This window comes from Sceloporus undulatus, chromosome 6 (genome assembly GCF_019175285.1).
Source record: "Sceloporus undulatus isolate JIND9_A2432 ecotype Alabama chromosome 6, SceUnd_v1.1, whole genome shotgun sequence".
NCBI classification, from domain to species: Eukaryota; Metazoa; Chordata; class Lepidosauria; order Squamata; family Phrynosomatidae; genus Sceloporus; species Sceloporus undulatus.
This window is the reverse complement of record NC_056527.1, coordinates 57,606,290-57,630,297: the sequence shown is the minus strand read 5'-3', so window position 1 is coordinate 57,630,297 and position 24,008 is coordinate 57,606,290. Positions and strand designations below refer to the sequence as shown.

Here is a 24,008-nt window from a genome sequence, read left to right as displayed (position 1 = left end):
AAACCGTACAGTTTAGAAAGGAATCCCTGTTCCTTGTAAAATTATATGTATTTTATTGTCTGCTTTCAGGAAATCCTGGCTGTGCCAGCCATTGATTTCTGGACAATGAAAATAAAAAAACGTGATTGCAATTGAGCTCAGCATTTGGAGATCACTACAAAGATGGATCCAGGGCAGAGAATATGTGGTTCTCCAGACATTGTTGGATTACACTAGTCCTATTCACCATAGTAAATAATGATGAACAGAGTTTATAAGAAGCAGTTCATAATTTATGAATAATATGTGTTACCTTCTGGCTTGCTTAATATTTGAAATGAATCCCAAAATAGGGAGATATTGCTTGATGAAGATTCTGGTAGAATACAAGCTACTGCACCTGCCATTGACTCAATATGATGGATCATTTCCCCTGTTTTGTTTCTTCTGTCCTTTGGATTAATATGACAACTGTCATCTACTGATGTATAAATTCACATCTAAGAGGCGACCCAAGTTTCTGCTCTGTATTTATCAGGCATTTGGGCAACAGCCTCATTACAAACCATGGGAAAGATACAATTTTAGAGTTCCTGTAATCATTCCAGGAGAAGAAACAGCTGTTGTGCCAAGGGAAGCAGAGAGAATACTTCAAATCATTATGTGTAATCATTTCCCATTCAGTCATTTTGATGAGTGATATGCATCATATTGAAGTCAAATGGTAAATAAAATCTTTCATTGATTTTAATGGATAGGGATTAATACTCTGCATTGAATGTGGCACCAGGCATAGAATGTCATCATACAAGTGAATTTAACCATTGTCCTTTCAGAAAGCCAATAATCAGCAAAAAAAATTTAAGGGAAAGAGGTAATCATTTTACTGTCTGTCTATCTGTCATCTCTCTTTCTTGCTCACCAGAGCAGTGGCTTTCCTTTTTTTTTTACCCTTGCCATTTTTGATAAATGAGTGAGTCTTTGGGATGGTTAATATGTACAGGCAAACAAGAAGAAGCTTCCCTTGGACCCCCTCATTCCTTTCTCTTGTGGCAAGCTCCCTCTGTTTTGTTTGGCTGGATGTGGTTTTAGTGTCTTAGCTAGTGTTTGTATTTTAATTTTAATATTACATTTTGTAGTTTTTTAAAATTCACTGTTAGTAATGGGCTATGCTAACTGTTAACAGCAGCTTTAGGAAGAATTCTATACCTATAGAGCAACCCATAAATATTTTAAATAAATAATGTATGGATGCTGAGGAAATATGATTGTCACAATGTGGAGCAACATGGGATACTCAGCATTTTCTTCTAGGACTTTCCTGGCTTAAAGAATATGACCTATCCATCTTCTTCAGACTCAGCAGATGAATCTGCAACAATATTCATATCTCCACACTATGATATTCACACTGCGACCTCTCCAATTGCAGAATCAGACAAGTGGCTTTTAGGCTAGCATAACCAACTCCAACAAGGAGGCAAGGCCAAGCACATTATAGATCTTGCTGCCCTGCATTAGGCTGCAAACATGCTCCCCAAACCCATTAATCAAATTCAGAGCCTGCCTGTCTGCCTTAGCCTGACTGGATATTGCTGCGTTTGTTTGATATGTCCAGCCTTAGAGAGTCTCTCCCTGATTTCTTCTACTACCCTTGTAAGTCCAAGTCCCAGCAGAATAGGATACCTCATCTCATGTGCCACAGTGCCTATTCCCTTGCTGTTTCCTATTTTGCTGAGATTCATAAAATATGACTTGCACTCGCTTTGGAAACCAGTTATTAGTAACCTCTGCTTGTCCTTTCAATTCTGCTTCTTGTCCCAATCTAGCAGTCCCTAAAGATTTTTTTTTTGCAGGAAATGAAAAGAGATTGGGAATTGGAATCAAAGATAATTCAGGTTGACCCAAAGTATTTTCATTCAGTTCAGAGGAAGTACACGTCCTTCATCTTGACTGATTTGTGGTTGACACCTTGTTCTATTTTTTTAAATAAACTGGGGGAATCTGGAGAGCTTCAGAGGCACACACAACTTTCATAGAACCTTCATGACCTTCCACGCAAAAGTGGAACTTTTGCCATTCCTCAGTCACTTGTATCTCCCATCCCCCTGAGAGTGAGAGCACTTTTATGGCCTTTAGTACACTTTGAGGAGTTGCAGTTGGGAGGTGAAATGCAAAGAACCATGGATGGCACACATCTCTTTGGAGCTTGGATGCTGCACAGTTGTTAAAGTCCCAGACAGGTACAAGCTTCCTTAGCTCTTTAGAAAAGAGAATGCTTGGAAGTCACAAAAGAAGTTATTCGCTGCAACTTCAGAGCATTGCCCTGCTACTTCTATCAACTGCTGGCCATTAGGTGGCAGCAGGTCCAACTAATTCCAATAGAAATGAATGTTGTTTGTATGTGTATGTGCCTTCAAATCGCCTGTTCACTTATGGCGATTCATAGGGGTTTTTTTAGGCATGAGGTTGTTTTGCATCTCTGAAATATAGCCTACATCACCTGATATTAATTAGTGATCTCCCATCCAAGTACTAATCAGGGCTAACCCTGCTTAGCAATTCCAAGATCAGACAGGATCTTGTGCCTTTAGGGTTTCTAGGTCACAAATGAAGATTATTATTTACCACTTCAGTTTTTAACATCTCTTCTGGTTTTTTGTTTTCCTTGTGTTTAGCACCATTAGTGACTTGTTGTTTTTTTAAAAAATCATATCTCAAGCAAGGAGGGCTTGTTTTCTCCTGTAGTTCCCCTCAAAATGGCAATAGGCAGTGACATCTAGTTGTGCTTTTGAGAAGAACTATAGCGAAAAATGGTGATACAACCAAATCAGCAAGTAGCCTGTAACAATAAAGTAGACTTTTTGCTATGGGTGGGGATGGCCCATGTGGGTTTGGGTGGGGAAAATTGGTCCCTGCCTCCCATGCATTTGTCCACTCCAGCCCTGAACCTAAAGGAATGTGCCCACAGTAAATTATTTGAGCATAGTTCCCACTAAATTTAGTGTGGCATGTGAGCCATGACTCAAGTCCTATGAAATCAATGGGAAAATGTTCAACTAACTGTAAATGGATCTAGTCTCCTACGATCAAATGAAAATGTAAGCAGTTTGAAGTAAAAGATTCCAACATTCAGAAAGCATTCAAGTAGACATAAAGGGTTTTTTTATTATTAAACTTTTAACAGACAAAGTTCATAAAACTGTGCAACTATAGGTAACAAAATGAAAAAGAGAGAAAAAGAAGGGAGAAAAAGAACATGAAACGTTAGCGAAAGATGTAGGCCGGTGATTATTTTATAGCAAGACAGGATGGGTGATTTTCCTTAGGAGTCAATAGATGTATCATATTGAACTGTAAAGTGTCTTTCCAGAAGCTGACTTGCGAAGCCGGAGGTTAGAGTTGATGTGAATGTTCATTTATGTAGTCAATAACAATTATTCACTCTTCCTAAAATGTATGACATAAAGGTTATTTTCTGCAGGGCCCGGGGGATAAAATTAAACCAAATTAAAACCAAGAAGCATTGAAGTTATGTTAAAGGAAAAATGCAAGTAATCAGTGAGATAGAGAGATTGAATTGATATTTATCACAGGCAAGTGAACTCTAGAGGAATAGCTGAAGTGTTTTCGGCAGAGAGACTACCTGGCTTCCAAACAGAATAAATTTTGCTTCTATTAAAAAGATAGCTAGGAGAAAGTTGGAAAGGAAAAAGATGTATTAGTCAGAGATGCGTAGTGATGCTTGCATAAGAAGAATGGTGGAAATGGAAGAGGAAGGAGGTACTATGGAGAAAATAAGAAGACCTCTGGGGTATTAAAAGCGCAGAGGTTATCACTTCCCATATCTCTCCATAAACAAAATGGGGAGAGGTGGTTTAAAAGTGCTGACCCTTAAAAACTGCAAATGATTATATTAGAATGACAGCAGTCTCTGGTGGTGCAATTCATTTTATGTGGTCATTTTAAAGTATTAATCTTGCCAGTTCTGTTACAGCTTCAGAATAAATACTGTTCATTGGCGCCAGAAAAGCCTTGGCTAGAGATATAACTGTAACAGTTTTCTTCCCATGCTTGATATACTTTTTAGTTGGGGAAAAGATGAAAAGATGAAAACAATATTTGCGTTGGATCTAGATTTAGTCATGTTTAAGAAGACCCATTGAAACCATTGGATAAATATGTTGTGACTACTGTAAGTCCAGTTGCTTTCACTTTAAGTATGCCTAAGTCTAAAACTACTTTTTCCAGCTTTATTGTGCAAATGTTATTTATGTATGGTTCTGGGAACCACTGGTATAGAGATGTCTGAAACAAACAAACAAATGGCAGTAAAACATGATGTCCAGGTAAGCATTTGTCTCTCTTTGCAGTTTTGCCACGGTCTAATGCAATCTCAGGCTAATTTCTTCCTCCCATCTTTGTAGGGCTTCCAATAGAGGAGATGGATTAATACATTAAAAATGTGTCTGGCTCTTCTTCTAAAGAAGGATGAGAAAACCGGTAGGCACTCCAAGGAAAATATTTTTCCATTGTTGATATAGCCTTCTGTACCTTGCCAAGGGCATTGTTTTTATTGCATTTGGCTTTTAGTCTTCAATGAAGTTAAAAATAAAGCTGTCCTGTGCAGCTATCTTGCTGTAAACAATACAGCTATCATATTCTCAGGCAGAACATTTGTATTAGCCACACTAAAGCTCCTGTATGAAATTTATGACAGTGTTCAATTGAAGGGATGTCTGTCTTCTACAGCTTTGTTTCCATGACAGTAACCAGCAGAAGGCTGCAGCTCTTCTGATTAAGGTAATAAGCCAACCATTTTCTTTTCTCCTTCCCCCTTTTTTCTTTTCACACTGAGCCCCTTACTTCAGATATTAATAATACATCCGTTCCAATTACAGTGGAATAAGTGGTGTTTGAAAAGTAGTAGAGAGATGGATTTTTTTAAAAGAAGAGAAGCTGTGAATGGCTTCCAATTTTATGTAGTGAAACAGGCATGGTTTCCCATCCCATGCCTTTAAATGAAGGGATGGACTGAGGGTCCTTTGCCATTTGCCAGGTGATGTGTATTTGTTTGGGATCCCTTTTATAACCTCCTGGCCATCTGGGCATTCAACTTGTGACCAGTAGTAAAATCCAGACAGGCAAAATTGACATCAACACTCCACCTAAGCACTCTTGAGTTTTGAAATCTCAAGATATTGTATGGGAGAATGAGCAAGCTCTCTGTTAGTCTTTTAGACTATTTATTATAAGCAGTCATAGTTATAAAAGCATATGCATTCCCTGTAGGAAAAGCATAGACATTTAAATGTCTAGGCATTGCTTTCATTATACTACATTGCATGTAAGGCATCACACATTCATTACATTACAGTATATGGAGGTAAGATATTACACTTTCAGAAGGATGGAATCTTGATATTATCTGCAGACTTCCCTACACATAGAGGAACGTTATCATCTTAAACAGTATAGTTTAGCCATTTATCCATTAAGGAATGCACTCTCTTCTGTTGGGGAACCATGCATCTCTAAACAGGCATATATGAACAAACAAGCATCCTTGTCACCATATCCCTGAACATTGTTATATCTAGCAGCATCCATTACTACATCTAGCAGGAATAGTAAATATATCTATTTAGCATAGCCTAATTGAGGACAGAGATTCTCTTCCACCAGCATAATCAATCTCCATCAGCATGTCTGGACACTGTTATTAACAGTGTAACTTGGAGCTAGATTTTAACTTCTCTCCAGTGGAGACTGACAGTCAGTCCATCTGACTTCTGTCTCCTCTCAGCTTGTGTGCCTCAAGTGAAAGCAGAAAGTACTTCTACTGTCCTTGCATGCAGAAAGGAATTACTACCATCATGCTATGTGTGAAAGAATGGTTTCCTATCCTTTAGGAATGTCCTTGGAAGTGAAGATTGTAGTGGAAACTGAGAAGAGAAGTCATGAAGGGGATTTTTTTTTTTTTTTTAGCCCTTCATGTGTGGGTCTGATAATACATTGAATTCATCAGTTTATTTAGTGACACAGGCAGTTTGGCTTGGTAGCCTAGGGCTCCATCCCAAATGAGCAATTAAACCAACATTATATGGAATTCTTATTTTAAAAAATGCACTGATGAGCCATAAAAGTTGAGCTATGACATACAGACAAGCTCACCAATAAGAAACAAGCCCTTTTTTCCAAACTGTGTGCATCACACTTATACTGTACCTAGTATCTTATTCTGGAATTCCAGCTATTTTCTATCATGCTTTTTACATGTTTAACTTAACTTGAAATCACTAGGAACTTACAACATTTTGTATCTCTAAGCAAACTGTTTTATTCAACATAGTTCTATTCATTTAAGTCTTATGATCTTTATCTGACTTTTCTGCTTCAGTAATCCATGAGTGCACGTATGAGCACCATATATGATTCTTTGAAACTAGACTAATATCTGTGGTTCAAAATATGTATATTATAGCATGTAGACTACTTTCACATGGATTTTTAAAATTATGCAAAGCCATTTATGCATACAGCTCTGGCATGGAGCATGAGTAAAACAAGACCCTTGGAGTAAGCCACATCTGTCTCAAGAGTAGACAGTCTTTGTCATACCAGATGTTTTGTACTTTAACTCCCTAATCCTTTAATTTTGGCCATGCTGGATGGGACTGGTGGCAGCTGAAGTTCCAAGTGCCTGGAGGGCTAAATATTTGCAGTTTTTAATCGCCATCACATCAATTTCAATTTGTGACTATCCTATAAATGAGAGATCTTCAAGTCACCCCTGTCATCAATAGTGCTGCTCAGATCTTGTAGACTCAGGTCTGTGGTTTCCTTGATCAAGTTTATCTATCTGTAAAGCAGTCTTCACTGACCAGTCTTTGCAAGCATACATAGAAATTGGAAATTCGATGGCATGGACCATCCTAACTTTAGTGTTCAGTGATATATCTTTACACTTCAGGATCTTGACTAGTTCCTTCATAGCTACCCTTCTGAGTACTAGCCTTCCTCTGATTTCTTGACTGCAGTCTCCATTCAGATTAATAACTGTGCCAAGGTATGGACAATCTTGAACTGCTTCAATGTCTGCTTTAAAGTTGAATGAAACATCTGTAGTCCTTTTGTTTTGTTCATTTCAGTTGTAAACCTACCTTTTCACTTTCTTACTTGACTTTTCTCAGTAATCATTCTATGGCTTTGCTATTTTCTGCTAGTAGTTTGGTGACATCTATGTTTCTTAAATGGTTGATGTTCTTTCCTCCAATTGTCATTCCTCCTTCTTCTGAGTCTAATCCTGTTTTGCATTTATGTAATTTTAATATATTTCATTTCTTGTTTTATTATGTCTAGCTTCCCCGATTCATGCTTCTCATGTTCCATGTTACTATAATATGTGTTGTACAACTTTGCACGTTCCTTTCATTTCTGAGCATCTCAACAGCTAAACCTCATTTTGGTTTGAGTTCCATTGCATCATTAGCCACAGTGCTAATCATACTTTTCCTCTACTCTTTCCTGGTAGCTCATTGAGTGCCATCCAACATGAGTCTCCTCTTCTGGCATTGTTCCTTGTTTCATTTTGGATTGTCTCAGCATAGAGTTTTCCAAAGTAGAAGACTTCAGGATTGGTTTACTATTGCCTCCTTCTGCTCAGCAGTAACAAGAGTTAGCCATGGAGCCATTGCCATTGTCTCTGAGAGATTTTCCACCAGTGTCACACCCCTCCCTTGCTTCTGCTACTACCCATTTAGTCTGTTTTCTCAGTGGAAGCCTGTCTGACATGGGAGATCCTATTAGTAGCACTGTTGCCATGACTATAGCCTCATGCCTTACTTGAACATGCAATCCCACCACAGCAGCTGTGGTAAGGCTCCCTGCTTCCAATGTATGCATTTCTAGAAACAAAGAAAGAGAAGTTTTGACATAGCAGCTGAGTGAGGCAAACACATGCATGGGATGTGGCTCATATGAAAAGTTGTAAGCAAAGTGGAATAGAAAAAGTGAGTCTCACTCCTAAACTTGCTGCTAGTACAGGCCTATCAAAGCTTTTGCTATGGAGTAAGCTCAAATGCTTTGCAGTCAAGGAGATGTTTATAGTGCTGAAAAGGGAAAGCAAGAGGCTCATTCTGACTTACATTTAAACTGGTTTGCAATTCACTCTTGCTCTAGGTCAGTGAATTGATTCCAGTCGATGCGTTGTTCCCACTATGGAAGTGGGTCTTTTCTTTATTAGCTTCTTTTTTGGCATTATTGTCGTTCCCACTAGTTTGTGCCACTTCAAAATGCCTGTCAATCATCTACATGTCATTGGTGATGCAACCAGCAACACATTCACAACACAAGAAACACGGGAGGGAGTCATGGGTGCTGTGGCTGGAATTCTCCCCTGAGATCAATGGATCCATGGGTGTCATGGAGGACTCTCCCATCACCATCCTCTGAGGATAAGAGAGTGTGACTATCCCAAGATCACCCACTAGTTTATATCGCTGATCTGGGATTCAAACACTAGTCTCCAGAGACCCAGTCCAACATTCAAACTGCTACAACCCAGCATCTCAGGCTCTACTCAAAAATAAAGGCTGGGAAGCTGAGAAGGAGGAGGAAGTGGAGGGAAGAATTGCTCCCTCTTTTACACCTCTGGAGCCTGGGCTCTACTCAAAAGTAAATACCCCTCCGCCAACTCCTTCTGCCATAGTCCCTCCCCTTCAGAATGATGAATTCAGATCCCTCATTCCCAGTTGCTGAACATGCTTCGGGATCAATTCTTTTCAAAAGTACTGGCAAAGAACTAGTGTCGGGAAAGAGCGAGGTTTTTGCATTTGCCTTGCTTCATCATGATTGAAGCCAATCTCAGTAGGATCAAAACTGGTTTCAAGTGGGAACGAGGCACACATAACCTGACCAACAATTCACTTTAAATCATAGTGGGAATGAGCCCTAAGAGCTTCATCTATTTTTTCAGATTCTTGATTAACTGTTAGAAAAAGTCCCACAGAGTACAAGAGCTCTCTCAGCAGTGCCTATGGATAGTTTATTAATTCTTTGAATCTTGGTTATCTATTTTCTGCTGTTCCATATATCTTGATATCCAACTGATGCCTTGCCTTCCTATTTTGTCTCCTAACCACATAGCATGAGTTTCCTGTTAGTAGTAGTTTCATCTGTTAAAATGCTTGTCTTTGGCTTGCACCACTCAGCTTCCTTTTCAAATTCTTATATAAATCAGTTACTACCAGCAACTTTCCACAAGTCTGTGGATTAGCATTAAATGTCCCACTTTCTATATATTTCAACAGAAGCTGTCTGTCTGTCTGTCTCTCTCTCTCTCTCTCAATCTCTCTCTCTCTCTCTATATAGGCACTATACATATATCAGGCAAGTGATAAACCAGTTCAGTAACAGGGAGAGGGCACTTTATTCTACAGACAGTGCTCCGGTGGGTGGGGGTGGGATCTATTTTACTACAAAACACAACTTCTTTCACTTGTGATCAAGATATAAATGAACAGTGGCATTGCAGTAAGAACTGAGAACAGAATTTAGAAAAGCATGTCTACTCTGAGAGTGCTAAGCCAGAAAGAGCAGGACAAGAAGAGTAATAGCAGCAGCAGCAGCCATTACCACCACCTTCCTATGGTCTGGCTGAGAGTTATAAAGTACACAGTCTCCGTTCTGGCCAGAGCATTGCATCTAAAACTCAAAGGGAGAATAAGCATTATTGTTTGGTTTGTCTTTCAAACTTTCAACCTTTGTAAGGAACAGTTCCTCAGTAAAATGTCTGGGTGATATTTTTACAACCCAGGTTTTTATTAAAAGTTCATTGGGGGGGGGGACCAGAAAAAATTGTTTCATGAGCCAATTGCTCATCTCTAATCTAGGAGCACATCTCTAATCTAATCTAGCACATATTATAATAGCTCTGCTTGTAGCATCTTTTTACCTGCCATTTCGTATAGTTTTTCAAAGGCATTGCCTTTATTTAAGAAGAAGAAAAATAAATATTAACATTTGCCAGTTTTCATCACCTTCTTTCTGCTCACTATCATGGATTATTTTGTTGTTGTTGAAATAACAAAATCTTAAGTAGAATCAACCGTTTTGAAGGTCTAATCCCTTCAGCGACAACAACAATAAAAAGACTGAATAGGCTCATTGATTCAGATTCTTTGATTCTCCTTGCCATGTCAATCTGCCAAGAATTTTTGCTATATTAAATTCCTTCCAAAATATTTCTCATATCAGAAATGTCTTTGTTCTGGTGAAAATGAAATGACATGTCAAGACTCAGTCACATTAATTTTTATGGTTCTCATTTGATGTGTTTCCCTGTCATCTCTTCTCTTCTCTTGGTACCCTGATACTTCCCACAGCAGTATGAGAAGGAGCCTGTCTGATACTGCTTATCAGCATGTTCATATCACAGCATTTTCAGTCTGGCCTCTTGCATATCTTTTTTTGGGGGGTAGGAGGAGAGTATCATAGGCTTCTTGGTGAAGATTAAGCTGTATTTCAAATATGGTTTGTCAGCTATGATGTGGATTATGACATTGCAATGCAAATAAGACAAACGAATGTGCCACACCTTTGATCTGACTGAGAGAGAGCCAGCTGTTTACAGCCTACACACATGCCATATTTTCTTTTGTACTAATCCTAGCCTTTGGAATTCTTTTAAAAATCTAGCACTGGAATAAAATGGAATCCCAGGAGCAGTCATTTTTCCGGTGATATATTATGATTCTGAAATTTAGCATGGATCCTGGAGACAGGCTGAGGAACTAGTAGCACCAACAGAGGAGGCTCCTGGTGCAAGCATCACTGCAGAACTTTAGATTACCAAGCCCTAAACCAAAAACCCTTTGCGCATGGACTACAGCTACAGCTCCTAAGCCTAGGTCAAACAATGGGGCTGAGTCTGACACCTACAGTACCTCCAAGAATTCCACAACCCATGGAGGCAGTGTGCCAGTGCACCCAGCACAATCTCTTTGAGAAACAAAGGAGAGGTAGACTCCAGGCTAGAGACATACCACCTTGCAAAGGAGTTTTGGGGAGAGCTCTGGATATCAACACCACATTAGGGCTGGCTCTACCATGAGACGTAGGGAGGCAACTGCCTCAGACAACAGATGTTAATGCAGCAACAACCTTTCAGTAGTTCTAACTAGGGCCCTATACAGACAGGCCAAACTGAAGCTGCTTCGGGTCACTTTGGAGGTATGCTGTTTAAATGATGCATGTGTCCTAAGAGTCTGGAAGCCATGCCAAAGCCACGTTCCAGTCCTAAGGGCTGGGATGTGGCTTTGGTGCATCTTCCGGAATCTTAGGACGCATGTATCATTTAAACAGCATACCTCCAAAGTGACCCGAAGCAGCTTTATTTTGCCCTGTCTGTATGGGGCCTTGGTCTCCTGACCACTCTCTTGTCTTACAGGGCAGAATTGTGTGTGCCACAATGTTTTTCTTGCACTCCTTTGGTTAATCTGCTACCCTCAGATACGCTGAAGGAAGCTATTCCTTTCCTAGTGTGGGAATAAAATTCAGTGGTTGTTCTGTACAAAGAATGGAAGAGGTGCCATTTTTTATTTCGAGAAGCAACATGTCTTGGTCCACTCCTGGTTGAGGCATAAAGGGTGGTTCTTTTCTTTTGTCTGAACAAGTTGTACCCTAGGAGCTTTACTTGCAGGCTCCTCCTCAGGACAAAACAGCAACTATAATTTTCAAGGGTAGCTATGACAAGTTTAAAAGTGGTTCATTTCTATAGGATAGGTGGGGGCTGGAATTTGGTTTACAGAAATGTTTTACTGTACTGCCAGCACCACTAGAAATAAATCTGTGTGTGGCACTATTATATAAGAATTGAATCAGAACAGAAGACCTCTGTAGGGAGCTGGGCGCTTCCTTGGATGGCAAAATGAGTTCTCGGATTCTTTCCCAGTCCTGTCTTTGACAGCTTGCTAGTGACTGAAACCTTCTGTTCTGTACAGCATTTGTTACGTGACAATCCCAAAATGGAGAATGTGCCTTTTAAAGCAGATCTGAAGTTGGAATGTGATCCTTGTTTGTTTATTTATAACTTTTTCATACAAAGAGTGAGCTAAAAGTGTTTCTTGATCAAGGCAGGATTTTATATTGTATGTATACATGAACTGGGCCTCAGTCAGTGGCCAGTGAAAGAACCAAGTACCTGAGAATTGCTTGATTCCTTCATAGTTATGCTTTGAGAGTGACTGCATTTTTCTTCAAAAAAGTGGGCTACTACTAAGCCTTTTAGATCAAGCAACACTGTAGATACCAGGACCTGTGTTAGTTGCTATGGTAACTACCCTTTCTACTTCAATAGCAAAATCAATAATTGCCTAAAACCTGCTAAAAGCTGTTTTAGGTTTGGAGACTTCATCTGGTCTAGTGAGATGCCTTCCTTTTTAATATATACAAGAGGATAAAAAGTATGCAGAATATGAAAGAAATCATAGATTTCTTGATAGCTTGGGGCCATATGATTCATAATTTCCCCTATTTTATAACTCTGTCCAGTAGGGAATATGAAATCTTTCATTAATTCTTTTCAGATAAAGAAAACTTAATTATATGCAGCAGCAGTTTAATCAAGTATAAAAGAGGGTGATCCTAGGTTTTGTATAATGCATGTAACTCTTTTAAGATGTTAGGAGCGCTGGATTTATTAACATAATAAATGGCACAATTTTAAATGTATTTATCTTGAAATTCATCAAAAAGAAGGTTTTTTTAAAAATTGTCTTTTAAAAGGGAGCGGCGTGCCCATGGCAATTCTAGTGTTCTGGAACATGCACCAACTGCACACTCCGGAACCCTAGTCAGTACGGACTCCATCATCATGGTGGCCTCCTGTGCACATGGTGGCTGCCATGATGATCCCACTGCTGTGCAGCGTCCAAATATCACTTCCAGGAAGTGATGTCATGGCAGCACCCTTTCCCCTTTATGGCACCACAAAAAAAGCCGCTTAGAGTGGCTTCTTTTTGGCAGTGCCTTGGTATCATGCAGTGAGGCTGCTGCAGCACTGGTGAGGGGGAAAGACGGACGACACAGAGCCATCCATCTGTACCGGGCCTAACTTAAATTTAGGATTTGGTAATAAAGGATCTGGGACTGTGCTCTTTCAGGAGACATAAACTCCCAGAGAAGCATGTTTGATTTGCCCAATACATTGTTTTAATTGATCAATGGATCAATCTGATCCAGTTTATGGATCAATCTGGCAGTTTCAGTTTCTCCCTCATTAGTTTTTTTTTTAAACTCAAGTTCTTTCCACCCTGTTTATGACAAATTTGTGAATTTTGGCAAGCTGTTATTAGAAACAAACTGAAGCGAATTGTCAGCCCATCTGTACTTGCAATATTCAATAGGTACAGCTATTCCTGGCATGGGAAGAATTATATATCTGCCCACCATTCAGGTGTTTAAACCTGAGACATCTCTCCAAAAAAAAGATGGGAATCCTAATTCAACATTACAAACATATCTGAATACAGTGAGCCCGTACCATATGTGGGCTCCTTATAGGCAGCTTTCAGCATACGCTGAAGCCGCCTGGGAAATGGGCATGCGCCCCGTGTGCATGCATTGTTGCGTAGCGAGCACGAGCCCCATTATATCCATAACTGTCATCTTCTGGCCTGCGAGGAAGTTGACCAGGCAGGCCCAGCTCCATCAGGGTTAGCCTGAAGAAGAAGAAGCCTCCCTCCATTCCATCTGCCTTGGTCCAGGTTTCAGAGGGCGAGAGGAATGCTGGACCTGATCTCCTCCCCCTCACCATTCCCTTCTCTTTTTGTGTCGTGTCTTTTTAGATTGTAAGCCTGAGGGCAGGGAACCATCTATTATCCCCTCTGTTGAAAGCTGCCCGGATTCCCAGTGATTGGGCAGCATATAAATAAATTCTATTATTATTATTATTATTATTATTATTATTATTATTTACGTAATGGGGCTCAAGCTGACACATTTTTTGCTTTACGTGGGGGGCTCCGGAACAGATCCCACGCATAAAGCAAGGGCCCAGTGTACTTGGGCATTCAAACCACAAGAGTCTGAAGAGTTAAGCACTTTCTGGTTGGATGGGTAAACCTGCCTATTTTTGCTTTCCCCCACATCAATATTTTATAATTTTGTCATGACCAACTTAGGGACCATTGATTTCAATGGGTCCACCTTAATTATAATTAAGTATGGATCCAAACCAGGGAATTTATTTTCTCTCCCTTTCCTAATGTAACTATGAGCTACAAATGCCAACCCAAACTATCTTCAGTGGTTCCAGAAGGTGTTCACATTCAAATTACTGTGAGAAGAGAATTCTGTAACAGTGGGGCAGTCAGTCAGTCACCAAGAATTTATTGACTTGTGTTTTTGTGCACTGAACTCACTCGCAAAGTATCATCAAGAGGTTGCCTCATATATAAGGGTGGGATTCTTGTGACTGGGTCTGATGGAACCAAAATCCAAAAATAATTGGAGGACAACAGGTTCTCAGTCTTAGAAGATATTAGATTTGGGGATGTGACAAATGGGAGGAAGTATGTGGGTATTTAGGGTTTGCTGGGTTGAAGCTGTTTCATCTTCCTGCCTCGTTCCCCAGCTTCCTTCTCCTCTGTCCCCGACCTCCTTCTCCCTGTGCCCTTGGCCTCCTCCTCTGTTCCACAGGCTGCTTCTCCCTCCGTCCCCAGCCTCCTCCTCCGTTCCCTGGCCTGTTTTTCCCTCCATCCCCAGCCTGCTTCTCCCACCATCCCCGGCCTCCTCCTCCTCCCCCTCCTCCTCCTTCTCAGCTTTGGCTGCTGGGAGGAGAGGGGTCCAGACGAGGAGGCCAGAGGGGCTCAAATTGAAACTGCTATGCCACACCAGAGAAGCCATCCGAGGCCTTGTTCTGCCTGCCGTGCACACTGGGCGCCCTCCAGTGATAGTAGGACTACAACACCCATCATCCTGATACAACCTATAAGGGATGGTGGCCATTGTGCAGCCCCCCCTCCCTGGACATGCTCTCTCAGCCTCAGGGGAAGAGAAGGGCAAACCTCTTCTAAAGAAATCTTGCCTCCCCACCCCCCAAAATTTCCAAGCCAGGTGGCCTAGGCTGCCACTTACATCACAGATGATTGACAGGGAATTTTGAAGTGGAGCTACCAGTGGGGATGACAGTCGTGCAAAAAAAAAAAAAAAGCGATTATCCTGGGGTAAGGAAAAGATCCGGCATCATAGTGGGAACGGGGGACCTTTTGGAATCAATTTCCAACATGGAGCAAGGGCGAATGAGAAATTGGGTTTTGCTGCAAGTGGGAATGAGCCCATAGTGTTATGTTTGTTTGTCCTTGATTATAAATGTTTGATGTTCTGCCCTGTGGGGAAAAGGCTGTTATAAATAAATGTTGCTGTTGTTATTGTTGTTGCTGCTGTTTTTATGATTATCATCAGAAGCTTGTACATGGACTGCAACTCTCAATTTTTTCCAGGCTCTCATTCTGGTTATTACTGTGAGAGCCAGGATTTAAAAAGTAAGCATGACACCTCACCAAATGACCTTGAAGTTTTATGTGATGAACTCATAAAAATGTGCATTGCTCTCAAGGTTTACTGATTTAATACGGGATTAAAAGACTGCATGCTGCTGGTGCTGATGACTAATGGTATACTTCCTGAGCACTTGCCCTATCAGTTGAATTCAACTAAGCACTGACCTTTGGGTGGTGTTCCACCTGAGGACCCCAGGAAGCTTCTTAATCATTCTGTTGCTTTCAAACTGTGTGAACAGCATGCATAAACAAACGGTACCTCATCCCAGTCTTTAATTAGTTTTAAAATTGCATAGGTCATGGAATTTCACATTGCGGTCTAGGAAAATATATTCCAGTCAAATATCTCAGGATTCTAAACTGTTTCTGCAGCTGTGCTGTCACAATTTGATTTATAATGCTTATCTATTGGCTACCCAATGAATGAGAGTTTCTATTCAAAAAGTAACTTTTCCAAGCTATTTTGAAGATAAAATAAAATGAAATGCAGCCTACCTTTGAACTTATTTGGAGCTGTTACAAAAGATCACACATTAAATAGTATTGACAGCCTTTGGAAATTAATAAGACTTTCAAAAATCACTGGTAAACTAAACATGAGAGCCAGTGTGGTGTAGTGGTTTGACTATTGGACTACAACTCTAGAGACCAGGATTCAGTTCCCCACACAGCCATCAAACCCACTGGGTGATCTTGGGCTAGTAAAATGCTCTCAGCCTCAGGGAAGACAACAGTAAACTGTCTTTCAACAAATCTTGACAAAGAAGCCCATGATAGGTTCACTTTAGGGTTGCCATAAGTCGGAAACAACTTGAAGGCACACAACAACAACAAACTAAACATATAATTTCTTGATGGCTATAGCTTTTCAACATACCATATAGATGACAGAAGCCTGACATATAATGGTGAGAGGTCATGTTACCTGCAGGTCAAAAACATATAGGGAGCCACAGTTGCCCAACCCACTACCTCCTAAAGATCAAATGTAGAGCATGTCATGCAAGCAGTGACCTGGCTACCCCAATAATCATATCACTATATCCTGCAAAATTTTGTCTGAGTAGTGCAGAAGAATACAAATACACACATTTTCTCTTAGGGCTTACACACAAGGGACACAACAGTCATGATGGCAGGACTTGATTCTAGAATCAATGGCCAGTCATAGCAACAGACACATCTTACTTAGGCAGGCAAGCAGGCAGATCACACAGGCCATCAGGAAGGAACGTGCTGCAAAAAGTTGTGAACAACAAGTTATTTGTAATTATTTTCCTTCCTTCTTTCCTTTTTTCTTTTTGCAATAACCAAGGTATCACCTTGGACACAGAAGAAGAAGGAGTGAAAATAGAAGGAAAGAATATCAACAATAAGATATGCTGACGACACCATATTACTAGCTGAAAACATCACAGACTTGGACCAAGTGCTAAGGAAGATCAAGGAGGAAAGTGCAAAGGCAAGCTTATTGTTGAACATAAAGAAAACAAAAATAGTGACCACAGCAAATTTACACAGTTTCAACCTAGACAATGAGGAAATAGAAATAGTAACAGAATCTTCATACCTGGGATCAAATACTAATCAGAGCGAGGACTACAGTCAAGAAATCATAAGAAGACTAAGAATGGGAAGGGCAGCTATGAGAGAACTAGAAAATACCCTAAAATGTAAAGACATACAACTGAGCACGAAAGTTAGAATCCTATAAGTCATTGTATTCCCTGTTACCACGTATGGATGGGAATGCTGGGCAGTTAAGAAAGTGGATAGGAAGAGAATTAATGCATTTGAGATGTGGTGCTGAAGAAGAGTGCTGAGGTTACCATGGACAGCCAAGAAGTCAAACAAATGGGTCCTAGATCAGATCAAACCAGAAATCTCTCTGGAAGCCAAGATGACTAGACTAACACTGTTGTACTTTGGCCACATCATGAGAAGGCATGACTCATTGGAAAAAACAATAATGCTAGGAAAGGTAGAGGGAAGCAGAAAGAGAGGAAGGCCACATGCAAGATGGGTGGACTCTATTAAGAAGGTCATGGGTATGAATTTGCAAGACCTGAGCAGAGCACTGGTGCATAGGGAGTCTCATCTACAGGGTCGCCATGGGTCACGATCGACCTAAGGGTGGATAACAACAACAAAAGACATGACCAAGTTACATCACAGCTGTAATGCACAAAGGGTGAAGTACTTTCTTTGGTCTGGAACTGAACGGGTAGATATTGGATGTGTAGTTTCACTACAGGCCAATGGCTCATCACATTTGTTACTTTTTTAAAACATAACTAAAAAGCATCTCTTTTAGTGCCTTTTGAATAATGAATTATTTCTTTAAAATTGAAACTATTATGGAGACAAACTGTCTTGGGGACATTGGTACTGATTTTTTTTTTTTCATTTCAAAAAATCACTTTGCAAGCTCTAGTTGAGTGGATGGATAGGTGGACAAACAACACTGATTCTGTGAAGCTAAGAACTTCTGTTCCTGTATAACCACAAAACCTTAATGTTTCAAGGGGAAAATGAGAATATAGTTTTAGCATACAAAGTACAGAACATGGTGGTGATTCCTGGAAAGCATGTATCACATCTTGTCAAAGTTTGCTCATAGACTGTGACCCAAGGCTTTCATGGATACACAAATGTCATGCAGAAGATGAAGCAGAATTTGTAATCTGTTGTTCCAGAGGGCAGCACTAGAACCAATGGGTGGAGATTTCAGGGAAACAGATTTGGGGTAAACCATTGGAAAAATTTCCTAATAAATATGTTAAGCATTGGAAGAGACTGCTTTGGAGGGTCATGGACTCATCATCATTGGAGGTATTGAAGCAGAGGCTAGATGATCCTTTGTCACTGATGTTGTAGCCGTGGCCTGAATTGCAGAGCTGGCAGTGAGAAGATGGTATTATTTCTCTTCCCTCTTTGTGATTGTTATAGAACTCGTTCCACCGAGGTTGCCTTGCTTTCTCCTCCAGACATCTCCAGACATCTCAACAGCCTCTATGTGTTAGGACCAGGTCTCGGTCTGAGCCCCCCCACCTGACTCATGAATCTCCAGCAGCAGTTTACTAACACTGTGCCTGGATCTGGTAAACTGATCACCATTTCATTTTTTCCACATTGCTTTTGCAAAATGCTACATTAGGTGATTCAGGGAAATAGGGATAATTGCTGATGGCTGGTCTCCAGGCGCAGCACCTACTGCTGAGATCAGAACTCATCTGAAGGAGTAAGTAGGAAAGATTAGGTAGGCAATGCACTTGGACTACAGCAACTGTGTGAGGCTGACAGCTCCCTAAAGTCTCCACAATATTGCCCAGAACTAAAAAAAACAAAACAAAAACAAAACAGCCAGGGTCTAGCCTGATCATAAAGTGAACAGAACGTCTTTGTTTTGGTTTCTAGGATAGTGGGAGAATGTGCCCAAGATGACATTGTTCAGAGTGAGTCAGTTTTCTAGAATGTTATGATGGTGGGTACTGATGTCATCTTGATTTTTCTGTGTTTGATGTCTTCTTAAATGTGGCAGCTAAAAACCATCTAGTGCCTAGGTACTAAATATAGGTTTCCTAGAATTCTGGTTTACCACTACCTTATCCAGGATGGCACCAATCTAAACAATCCTGAAATTGGTGGCTATTTCTGGAAGACAAACACATGCCTAGCATGCAGATGGTCCCCAATTTAGTCTGAAACATATTTAAATAGAGATAAATGTATTGCCTGGATTTTACAACTCTTTGTCCCCAGAGCCCACATGGCCAAAGAGAGGGTGACTCTGACGGAGTCTTAACCAAACAACCAAACAACATCTTGACAGAGGAGATTATCGCACTGCGTTTGAGAACATTCCGTATCACCTGATGAGAACGTTCCTGAACGGATATTACCGCATTAGTAAACAAACGTGATCAGAACGTGATCACACGGCAGTTACCGCACTGTGATTCCTTTTTCTTGAAACCGTTCTCAGAACGGTTGGCTGTATTACGTTTTGTGGGCTGTGTCTGATGACGTCGCCACTCGTGGTTGGACGGCTTGGGGAGAGGTCGCTTCCCAGGAAAGAGGGAAAAGGAGGCGGCTTACTGAAATCCCTCACCTCCCTTCCCCATAGGAATCAATCCAAAAACGGAGGTTATAAAAAGAGCAGTGAGCCCTATGGTCTTCCTCTGGGAGGCAGAGGATGCTTGGCTATGGGATGTCCTGCCATCTCATCTCTCTCCCTCTTTCCCCATAGGAATCATCCAAAAACGGAGGTTAAAACTCTCCCAGATGCAGAGCCAAGGGCTCGCCTCTGCTCCTTTTAAACTCATTTTTGGATTGATTTCTATGGGAAGGGAGGTGGGGGATTTCAGTAAGCCTAGGGACTCGGCCGGGAGAGGTGCTCTCACCACTGAGAAGTCTTCCTCCGAAGATTCTCTTGGGAGGAAGGGAAGGCAAGCCCCCCCCCCCATCTGTCCCCTCGAAGGAGGCCGAGGATTTTCTTGGGAGGGAAAAAGGCAAGCCCCTATAAAAGTGGGTTCATATGCTGCATATGTTTGAACGAAAATGGATAAAACCTATGTAACTTGATGGGCCAAGGGCAGAGTCCCCTCCTTGGCAGCCTGGCTTTAAGGGAGCTCCACGGAGGTCTCTTCAAGCGGGGAAAGGAGGGGGATGGACCAAGGGCAAAGCCCCGGCAGCCATTGCAGCTCTTTAAACCGGTTAGAAAAAGAGTCCTCTGCTGTCATCCATTTCCCCTTTTTGGCACTTGACACCCTTTTGCTCCTGTGTGTGGCATTATGTGTGCCTTCAGGTTGTGAGCTTCCCTCCCCGCTTTAACTCTTGTCTGGCTCTTTGCTATGGAATTCTGGGAGTTGTTTGCTTGCTTTTGTGTGGTGCTCCAAACAGAAGCTTTGTGGGTTCCCTCCGATTGAAGGAGAGAAGGTCCTGGGCATCCCTGCCTCCGCATTGTGACAGCACAGGGCCCCCTGGACATGACACTAGAGGCCCCCCCAGAAGCAGCCAGACCCTCTCCCTCTTGCTCTCTGCTCTGGTCTCCTCCCCATCTCATGTTCGCTCTATTTCCTGCTTCCTCTTCGCTTCCGGTCCAGCCTTTCTCCCTTTTTCCTCCCTTCCCTCCCTCCTTCTTCCCCCCCACCCCCCCTTCTCTCCTCCTCTCCTCTCTCTCACACACACCACACAACACACACCACCTTCCATCCTGCCAGTCGCCTCGCCTCCCCGTCTCCTGCCTCCACTCCCTCCGTCATTCTTTAGCAATTCATGAAGGAGGAGGAGGGACGGATTTGAGAAGGGTAGAGAATACCGCACACACTTCTATTGGAACGTTTTCATCACGTTTCAGCTCGCTGGGAACACATTCAAATCTGGACCCTCCTGGAACACATTTGGAACACATTTAATCGTTCTGAGAACCCGATTGGAACACATACGTGCGGTATACTCAAATGCGTTCCGTTCTCATCACGTGATGAGAACGTTCTCAGAACCCAGTGCGATAATCTCCAAAATGTAGGCCTGTGACTAACATCATGATTTCTTCTTCTTCTCCTATATGATTTTTTATCACCTTTGCTGAATGAAGAAGCCAATGGAGCTTTGAAAACTTGCATGATGTATTTTGTGCTTTTCTGCTTGGCCCAATAAAGAGTTTGCTGTTTTGTGGTTTTTAGATGTTACTGATTTGCTTCCTGGTACTCTACTGAAAATAGAAAAGATACCAGCTGGTAGGAAAGGGCTCTTTTGATAGCTGCTGCTGCTGCTGACTAAATGATATTGGCCGAGGCTCCATATTAGTAGAAAGAGTTACCTACCTGAAGCAACAGAAATGCTAGGAAATGGCAATAGACTGTTGATGTCCTAGATGTTTGTCCTGTCTTCATCTAAGTTAGTTTCTTTCTCTCTGGTTTATTAAAGGATGTGAGGAACAATTGCTAGCGTTAAGGTACAATTCAGCTGCCAGTCTAGTTAGGTAGAATGTCCTGTCAGTCTTTTGCAGGTAGAATGTGGGGAGAGTGCAATTTTTACTTCTAACAACAATATCTGGGGCCTGCCTTGGTACCAGGTTACATGCACAAATAGTCTAACCTGACATAAGACCATTTCCCAAGTACACCTCTGACACTACTATCAGTAAAAGTGTTTTACCTCTTATACCTTTCAAATTTTAAAAGAAAACAAAAAACAAACAAACATTTGAATCAGTGCATGGGAAATATCTGGAAATGTTTTAGGAAACCAGACCTTAATTGTCCTTTTTGGTGGAAAGATGACTGTTAAGTACATGAATAAACAGGCAGATAGAGAGATGCAGACTACTTTAATGAGCTCTAAATTCACTCCCAGAATAGATATTCTGTACATTCAAGAATAGACACTCTCTACTAAAACCTTTCAAATTTTTAAAGGTATACTGTGGGGATATCAACATGGCTGCTAGCTGCATCTCTCACACACACATCCTACCACCATCACCACCCACCGATTACAAAACCTGACAAGGCTACTGCAAAACAAATAAACAACCTTCTTGCCTATAAGACATAAAACTGACAAGCAGCAAACTCTAGCCAGCACATAAAAAACTCTCCCTGTTGAATGTCTGGATATAATTGAGGTTTTGAGGGATGAAGCATGTCCTCTAGGCTTGTCTTTCAAAACTTGGTTACCTTGCTTGTAATGCATAGAATTTCCTATCATGGAAACCATTTACTCTGCAGTGATACAGTTCTGACTTGGACTTACATGCTGTCATGAACTTCACAGCATTGCAAACTCCACCCCCTCCCAGTTTTGCAAAACTCTTTTTTCCTCTTTTATTACAAGAATAGACTTTTATTATTGCCAATGAGCTTCAGCTGGATTTGGATAAGGTTTTTCTTGTTTAGTTATGTCACAAGATCCTCTCTGCATGTCAGTTGCATGTCTTAAGCTGTTTTCTTCAGGGCCAATTGCAAAGTAAAGTAATCTCTTATTCACATTTTCAAGGCACTGTTGTGTCCAGCTCCTGTGGTCCATTTGATTGCTCGTTTCTGTCCTCTGTCTTGGTGTGACAATGTTGCTATCAAGGACAGACACAAGAGAAAGCCAGCTTGTGGGACTGACAATTTCCCAAGCGTTTCATCTTACACAGAGCAAGGCCTTACTCCTGACAAATGGAATGACAGTGTCATTCTGTTCCTGAGTAATTCCTTGTGAATAAATGTTATCTGATTTCCAGATGGGGAAGTTTAGCAATAAGATTAACATTCAGCAGATGGTTTCTACACACAGGACAATTTATCAACAGTGTCCATGTGCTTAAAGTTCTTTCATAACGTATAGCGAATCCCCCCCTGAAGGAATATTTACAGACATGACTGCTGTCACATTTTGAATGATAGAATATGGAATTGTGAAGGAGCTCAGCCATGCTGTCTCCCTTGTGTAACCCAACTGCATTGTTCTGGGAGGCTGATGTCTCATTCTTGCCTGTAAGCATGGCTTTGTAAAACCAAATTAGCCAGCCCATATTTAGTATTGTAACCAGGATTCTCAGGAAGGCTTACTGTCAAGAGCCAAGCTTTTCTTTGATCTCATCCCAAGAGTTTTATGCTCTTTGCCTGTAGTCTATATCCATGAATCGACTTTAGTGATAGTGCCTATCCACATTGGGAGCTCAGCTAAATGGTTGGGCTTTTGGAAGACTGCTTCTGTTTGTACACTGTCCCAGTATTGGAGTTGCAAGCTTTTGTGAGCTAATCTTCTTGGAGATATAGGGAGTATGTGGAAGTAAGAAGCAAGTAGTCTCTTATGGGTTATGTTGGCATTGAGCTCAATGGTTTATCTTCCACATCATCAAGCTAAGAAGCAAAGGGGCTGTCTGGAATATGTTTGCAACCTATATGTGCTTCCCCCTCCTCTGAAACAGATAAATATAGCTATTCTGCCTTGTTTTATCTTTTCCCTGATATAATGCTGAAACTATTTATTCTGTCCTTAGCACAGCCACCCCTGTGCCATTACAACTTGAATTTTCCAATCTGGCTACCCTGTCATTAACCCAGCTACCGCTGTCTTCTCTTGCTGTGATGCTGCTGTTAGGGACTGTAACAGAATAAACTGTGATCTAAGGCTAAAGGTATTTATCCAGACAAGTTTTCATTTCTTTTGAGGATTTTAAACAGAGGATGGATCGCCATGTGTTGGGTATGCTTTAAGTGTGTATTTCTTCATGGCAGTGGGTTGGACTTGATGGCCCTTGTAGTCTTTTTAAACTCTGTGATTCTGATTCTACAACTTTATTTTTATAAACTGAAACTTATCTTCATCATGCTTTAAATTCTCTGTGTGTTCTTGAGCTAATTTTCTTACTGTGTCTAAAACAGTGTGTTATCTTGGTATTTTGTGCCATTAATCATCATCATCATCATCATCATCATCATCATCATCATCATCATCATCATCATCATC

The 24,008-nt window shown here is 41.1% G+C and overlaps 1 long non-coding RNA gene across 2 annotated transcripts in view; it reads left to right on the top strand.

The window, feature by feature from the left end:
* The window catches only part of LOC121933210, a 48,615-nt gene that overhangs the window by 16,121 nt on the left and 8,486 nt on the right, over positions 1 to 24,008 (top strand). Inside the window, exon 1 of one of the 2 annotated variants that reach the window (XR_006104484.1) lies at positions 4,663 to 4,782. The exons of the other annotated variant lie outside the window; for it this stretch is intronic. This is a non-coding gene — a long non-coding RNA (uncharacterized LOC121933210). Of the gene's footprint in view, positions 1 to 4,662; positions 4,783 to 24,008 lie in introns of those variants that run through there. 2 annotated transcript variants of the gene reach the window in all.